This window comes from Aotus nancymaae, unplaced genomic scaffold, assembly GCF_030222135.1.
Source record: "Aotus nancymaae isolate 86718 unplaced genomic scaffold, 86718_ANA_hifiasm-v0.15.2.pri h1tg000064l_1, whole genome shotgun sequence".
Classification (NCBI taxonomy): domain Eukaryota; kingdom Metazoa; phylum Chordata; class Mammalia; order Primates; family Aotidae; genus Aotus; species Aotus nancymaae.
This window is the reverse complement of record NW_026988479.1, coordinates 8,022,558-8,029,440: the sequence shown is the minus strand read 5'-3', so window position 1 is coordinate 8,029,440 and position 6,883 is coordinate 8,022,558. Positions and strand designations below refer to the sequence as shown.

Below are 6,883 nucleotides of genomic sequence, written 5' to 3'. Positions count from 1 at the left end.
AGTGTAGTGGCATAATCTTGACTCACTGCAACCTCTGCTTCCCAGGTTCAAGTGATTCTCCTGCCTCAGCCTCCCAAGTAACTGGGATTACAGCCACATGCCACTACTACCCAGCTAATTTTTATATTTTTAGTAGAGACGGGGTTTCACTATGTTGGACAGGCTGATCTTGAATTCTTGACCTCAAGTAATCCACCCACCTTGGCCTCCTAAAGTGCTAGGATTACAGGGGTGAGCCACCTTGCCTGGCCCATGATTAATTTAAAATTAAGTAAGAAACAATACAAGTTGCCATATCCTAAGAACCACTTGAATTGGCCAGGCGAGGTGGCTTACGCCTGTAATCCAGCACTTTGGGAGGCCGAGGCAGACAGATCACCTAAGGTCAGGAGTTTGGGACCAGCCTGGCCAACATAGTGAAACCCCATCTCTACTGAAAATACAAAAAATTAGTTGGGCATGGTGGTGGATGCCTGTAATCCCAGCTACTCAGGAAGCTAAGACAGGAGAATGACTTGAACCTGGGAGGCAGAGGTTGCAGTGAGCCAAGATCACGACATTGCACTTCATCCTGGGCAACAGTAAAAAGAAAAATGAACCACTTGGAATAAAGACAGTAAGTAAGGGCCTCATTTCTAAATCTCCAGCCCCGGATATTTCTCTAACAAAAATTTTGGACAAAATCAAGAATGAAAAACCACAGAACTTCTGGGAAACTTTTTAGTATTTGGACACTGTGCTATATACTTGATAAACTGATTTCCTTCCTTAAGAAGTCCTGAGGGAGGCTGGTCCAAGTGCAGTGATGTTTACAACTAATTTATCACAATCACTTACAGATTTCTTTGTTCCTTCACCATTCCCACTGTTTCACTTGACTAGCCTAAAATTAAATAAAATGAATTAAATAAATAAATAAATAAAAGTCCTGGGACCGGGCCCAGTGGCTCACGCCTGTAATCTTCATTTAGGAGGCCAAGGTAGGTGAATCATGAAGTCAGGAGATCGAGACCTTCCTGGCCAACATAGTGAAACCCTGTCTCTACTAAAATACAAAAAAAAAGTTGCCGGGTGTGGCAGCATGCACATGTAGTCCCAGCCTCCCAGCTACTTGGGAGACTGAGGCAGGGGAATTGCTTGAACCCGGGAAGTGGAGGTTGCAGTGAGCCAAGATTGCACCACTGCACTCCAGGCAACAGAACAAGACTCCGTCTCAAAAAACAAAACAAAAGCCCTGAGGGGATTCTGTACTAGGCAAATTCATTAAAAAATCTAGGATCGGCCGGGCGCGGTGGCTCACGCCTGTAATCCCAGCACTTTGGGAGGCCGAGGCGGGTGGATCACGAGGTCAAGAGATCGAGACCATCCTGGTCAACATGGTGAAACCCCGTCTCTACTAAAAATACAAAAAATTAGCTGGGCATGGTGGCGCGTGCCTGTAATCCCAGCTACTCAGGAGGCTGAGGCAGGAGAATTGCCTGAACCCGGGAGGCGGAGGTTGCGGTGAGCTGAGATCGCGCCATTGCACTCCAGCCTGGGTAACAAGAGCGAAACTCTGTCTCAAAAAAAAAAAAAAAAAATCTAGGATCACACAACATGTAAACCAAAACCACAAGACATCTGCACGAGGAAAAATCCTCTCTAGTTAGCAGTCTTGAAGGGTCACTGAGCCTGTGGACAGAAGAGAAAACTTACTCATTCAGTCAAACTTTAACAACTGTTATTAAGTAACTGGTCCTGTCCCTTGAGGGTTTATAGGCTATTAATAAACAATTATAGATTTGTCTCTAAGTGCTGCAAATGTCTTGCTAGAGAGCTTAGAGACTTAAACAATTGCTGGAAGTTTGGTAGAGTCTTCCAGGGGTGGCGGATATGGCTGAGAAACAGCTGTTGGGCCTGGCGGGAAGCCTGTTTGTACGGGAGCCTGGCAGGGCTTGAGGCTGCTGGTGATAATTGTTTTATTCTCAAGGGTACAATAGGGCTGGGCGCGGTGGCTCACGCCTGTAATCCCAACACTTTGAGAGGCCGAGGCGGGTGGATCACGAGGTCAGGAGATCAAGACCAGCCTGGTCAACATGGTGAAACCCCGTCTCTACTAAAAATACAAAAAAATTAGCTGGGCATGGTGGCGCATACCTGTAATTCCAGCTACTCAGGAGGCTGAGGCAGGAGAATTGCCTGAAACCGGGAGGCGGAGGTTGCGGTGAGCTGAGATCGCTCCATTGCACTCCAGCCTGGGTAACAAGAGTGAAACTACATCTCAAAGAAAAAAAAAAAAAAAAGGGTACAATAGGTCAGGCTAAGGAATTTGTATTTTATTTGGAAGATGACAGGAGAATCTTACATTCAAGAAACATTTAAAACTTTGTCAAGACTAGAAATAAAGAAACCAATTACATGACTCTGTAAGAAGCAGCCAAGCCCTAGACTTCAACCAAGAATCAAATTATCTGTGACCCAGATTTTATTATCTCAGTTTATGTGAGATGGCATCACTTTTCTTTTGGGCCTGTAATATTAATCTAATCCTAAGAAGGCATCATAATCATATCACCAGGCTGGGTGAGGTAGCTCACGCCTATAATCTCAGCACTTTGGGAGGCCGAGATGGGTGGATCACCTGACATCAGGAGTTCAAGACCAGCCTGGCCAACATGGTAGAACCCCCGTCTCTACTGAAAACACAAAATTTAGCCAGGCGTGGTGGCAGGCGCCTGTAATCCCAGTTACTTGGGAGGCTGAGGCAGGAGAATCGCTTGAAGCCATGAGGCGGAGATTCTAGTGAGCTGAGACTGTACCATTGAACTCCAGTCTGGGTGACAGAGCGAGATTACGTCTCAAAAAAAAAAAAAAAGATAAAATTAATAAAACCCTTGATGTTAATGGCATTTGTAAACATGTATAAAAATACAGAAGGTCGGGCATGGTGGTTCACTCCTATAATCTTAGCACTTTGGGAGGTCCAGGTGGACAGATTCGTTGAGCCCAGGAGTTTGAAACCAACCTGGGCAACATGGCAAGACCCCATCTCTACCAAAAATGCAAAAACTGAGGTGGGAGAATCACCTGAGCTTGGAGAAGTCAAGTCTGCAGTGAGCTGTGATTGAGCTAGTGCACTCCAGCCTGGACAACAGAGTAATACCGCATGTCAAAAAAAAAAAAAGAGAGAAAGAGGGAAAGAAGAAATATTTTAAACAATATTATATATTTTTTTAAATATATATGTATAATAATCACAAAATACATAGCTGATCAGCTTGTATTCAACATTGAAATATTCAAGGAAAATTATTTTCACATTTTATTAAATGTGTTGGCTCATTATTATTAAATATATATATATATATTTATATTTTTTGAGACAGTCTCACTCTGTAGCCAGGCTGGAGTGCAGTGGCATGATCTCAGCTCTCTGCAACCTCTGCCTCCTGGGTTCAAGTGATTCTCCTGCCTCAGCCTCCCGAGTAGCTGGGACTACAGACATGTGCTACCATGTCCAGCTAATTTTGTTTTTTTAGTAGAGACGGGGTTTCACCATGTTGTCCATGATGGTCTTGATCTCTTGACCTTGCGATCCACCTGCCTCAGCCTCCCAAAGTGCTGGAATTACAGGCATGAGCCACCACGCCTCGCCTTAGGTATGAGAGGTATTAAGAAGGTAGAAATGACAGAATTTTGTGATGAGTTGATTACAGTAGTGAGAGAGGTATACCTGGAAAGGTTTCAAGCTCTGTTGTTTGGATGACTGGGTGAATATAAAAATAAAAATACACATTTCAGGCCGGGTGTGCCTGAAAAAAAATTTTTTTTTTTTTTGAGACTGGATCTAGCTCTGTCGCCCAAACTGGAGTGCATTGTCATGATCTTGGCTCACAGCAACCTCCATTTCCTGGGTTCAAACGATTCTCCTGTCTCAGCCTCCCAAGTCACTGGGATTATAGGCATGGGCCATCACACCTGGCTAATTTTTATATTTTTAGTAGAGATGGGGGTTTCATCACATTGGCCAGGCTGGTCTCGAACTCCTGACCTCAAGTGATCTGCCCACCTCAGCCTCCCAAAGTGCTGGGATTACAGGTGTGAGCCACTGCACCTGGCTACCAAGGTAGTTCACATTCTACACTATAAAACAAGTCTCAGCCAGGCGTGGTGGTTCACTCCTGTAATCCCAGCACTTTTGGAGGCAAAGGTAGGCAGATCACAAGGTCAAGACATCGAGACCAGCCTGGCCAACATGGTGAAACCCCATCTCTACTAAAATACAAAAATTAGCCAGGTGTGGTGGCGCGTGCTTGTAGTTCCAGCTACTCAGGAGGCTGAAGCAGGAGAATCACTTGGACCCAGGAGGTTGAGGTTGCAGTGAGCCAAGATCGCACCACTCACTGCACTCCAGCCTCGCTACAGAGCAAGACTCCATCTCAAAAAAAAAAAAAAAATTAAAACAAGTCTCAATAAATACGAAAAGGTTCAAGTCATACAAGATATAGTCCTCAACCATGGTGGAATTAAATTAGAAATCAATAACGGAAACATATCTGGAAAATCCCCCACTATATGGAAACTAAATAAGACACTTCTATATAATCCATGGTCAAAGAAGAAATCAAAATGAAAATTAGAAAGCATTTTTAACTAAGACGAAAACACAACATATTAATATTTGTGAAATGCTGCTAAAGTAATACTTAGAAGAAATTTATGTTAGGAGAAAAGTCTTAAATCAATGACTGCAGCTTTCATCTTAAGAAACTGGAAAAATAGGTCAGGTGTGGTGGCTCACTCCTGTAATCCCAGCACTTTGGGAGGCTGAGGCGGGCGGATCACCTAAGGTCAGGAGTTTGAGACCCGCCTGACCAACATGGAGAAACCCCCTCTCTACTAAAAACAAAAAATTAGCCAGGTGTGGGCATGCATGCCTGTAATCCCAGCTACTCAGGAGGCTGAGGCAAGAGAATCATTTGAACCTGGGAGGCGGAGGTTGTGGTGAGCCAAGATTGCATCATTGCACTCCAACCTGGGCAGCAAGAGCAAAACTCCGTCTCAAAAAAAAAAAAAAAAAAAAAAGACAAAAGAAAGAAAGAAAGAAAAAAAACAGAAAAATGAAAGCAAATAAATCCCAAAATAAGAAAAGAAAGAAAAATAAAGATCAGGGCCAGGCGTGGTGGCTCAAGCCTGTAATCCCAGCACTTTGGGAGGCCAAGGCGGGTGGATCAAGACCATTTTGGCCAACATGGTAAAACCTTGTTTCTACTAAAATACAAAAAATTAGCTGGGCATGGTGGCCCGTGCCTGTTGTCCCAGCTACTCGGGAGGCTGAGGCAGGGAGAATCACTTGAACCTGAAGGCAGAGGTTGCAGTGAGCCGAAATTGTGCCACTGCACTCCAGCCTGGCAATAGAGTGAGACTGTCTCAAAAAATAAAATAAAATAAAATAAAGATCAGAGTAGAAATCAATGTAATAGAAAATGAAAAAACAGTAAAGTCAATGAACCCAAAGGATGATTCTATGAGAAGATTAGTAAAATTGATAAATATCTAACCATAATGCCCAGGATAAAAAAAAGAGAGGATACAAATTACCAACATTAGGAATGAGAGAGGTGCTATTGCTATTGCTACAAATTCCCAGATACTAAAAGAACACTAAGAGAACAGTATGAACAACTTTACTCATTTAATAAATTAAATAGACAGGGTGCTGTGGCTTACACCTATAATCCCAGCACCTTGGAAGGCTGAGGCAGGAGAATTGCTTTAGGCCAGCAATTCGAGACTAGCCTGTGCAACATAGTGAGGCCTTGTCTCTAGAAAAAATGTTTTAATACCGACATTGAAGCAGAAGCTGAAGCAGGATCAAAAAGTCCTTAAGAAAGCTGGTCTTACCCACTCGCTCCAGCAGCTCCAGGACTCTGGAAATACCTCGAAGCCGCTCCCTGCAGGCCACTCTGCGTCAGGCTCTTTGCTTACACCAGGGCATGAAGCCGCATCCAAAGACCCAGATCACAACACAGGTTTGAAAGTGGTAGAGTCAAACACTTGTAGGACAGACACACCAAGGAGATGGAAGGGAAGGAATAAAGGAATCCAGGACCTGGAGGAGAGCTTTGTGCCTGTTGCTGCACCCCTAGGTCATCAGAGAGAGCTGCAGAAGTACTCCAGTGATTCTGAGAGCACCAGAAGAGCTGGTATGGTGTGTTGCCAAGTGATCAGAAGCTGGCGGAGTTGAAGGCAGAGGAGCCAGGTAACTTCAGCAGCAAAGTAGTGCAGAGGGGGCGAGAGTTTTTCGACAGCAACGGGAACTTCCTGTACAGAGTTTGAGGCAAGGCTTGGCTTGTGGAGATGCCTCGTGAAGCATAGCGAGGCAAGAATTAATATATATGGAGCAGACTGGATTTCTGTGTCTGGATAAGCCAGCTTGGAATAGGAAGAAGTGATGAGCCTGGACTGTGGGAGGAAAGAGCTGCGTGGATAGAGGGAAGCTTCCTGCAGTAGTTCTTCCAGTTAGACTGCTGTAGATCTTCAGTACTCAGTCTTCTTGCTTGGGCTCTCTGTATGTTGAAAACCAGCCCGTGTGCATGTGTTATTAACATTTTCTGTGATACTTGCAATATATGTTTGAGGGGAAGTAAAAAGTTTTACCTTCTGACCTCATTTCCTTCTTGGTCAGTGAACACTAACAGTTTTGGGATAACTTAGTCACTTGGTTTACCTTATGAGCAAAATAAAGTAAAATGTAGCAGTCAAAAAAAAGAAAAAATGTTTTAAAAATTAGCTGGGTTTAGCGGTGCATACCTGTAGTCCCAGCCACTTGGAGGCTGAGATGAAGGACTGTTTGAACCCAGGAGTCTGAGACTGAAGTGAACCGTGATTGTACCACTGCACT

The 6,883-nt window shown here is 44.1% G+C and overlaps 1 pseudogene; it reads left to right on the top strand.

The window, feature by feature from the left end:
* The first annotated feature begins 1,872 nt into the window (after positions 1-1,872).
* On the top strand, positions 1,873-6,367 carry LOC105715732 (neugrin-like; annotated as a pseudogene).
* Positions 6,368-6,883: the final 516 nt, after the last annotated feature.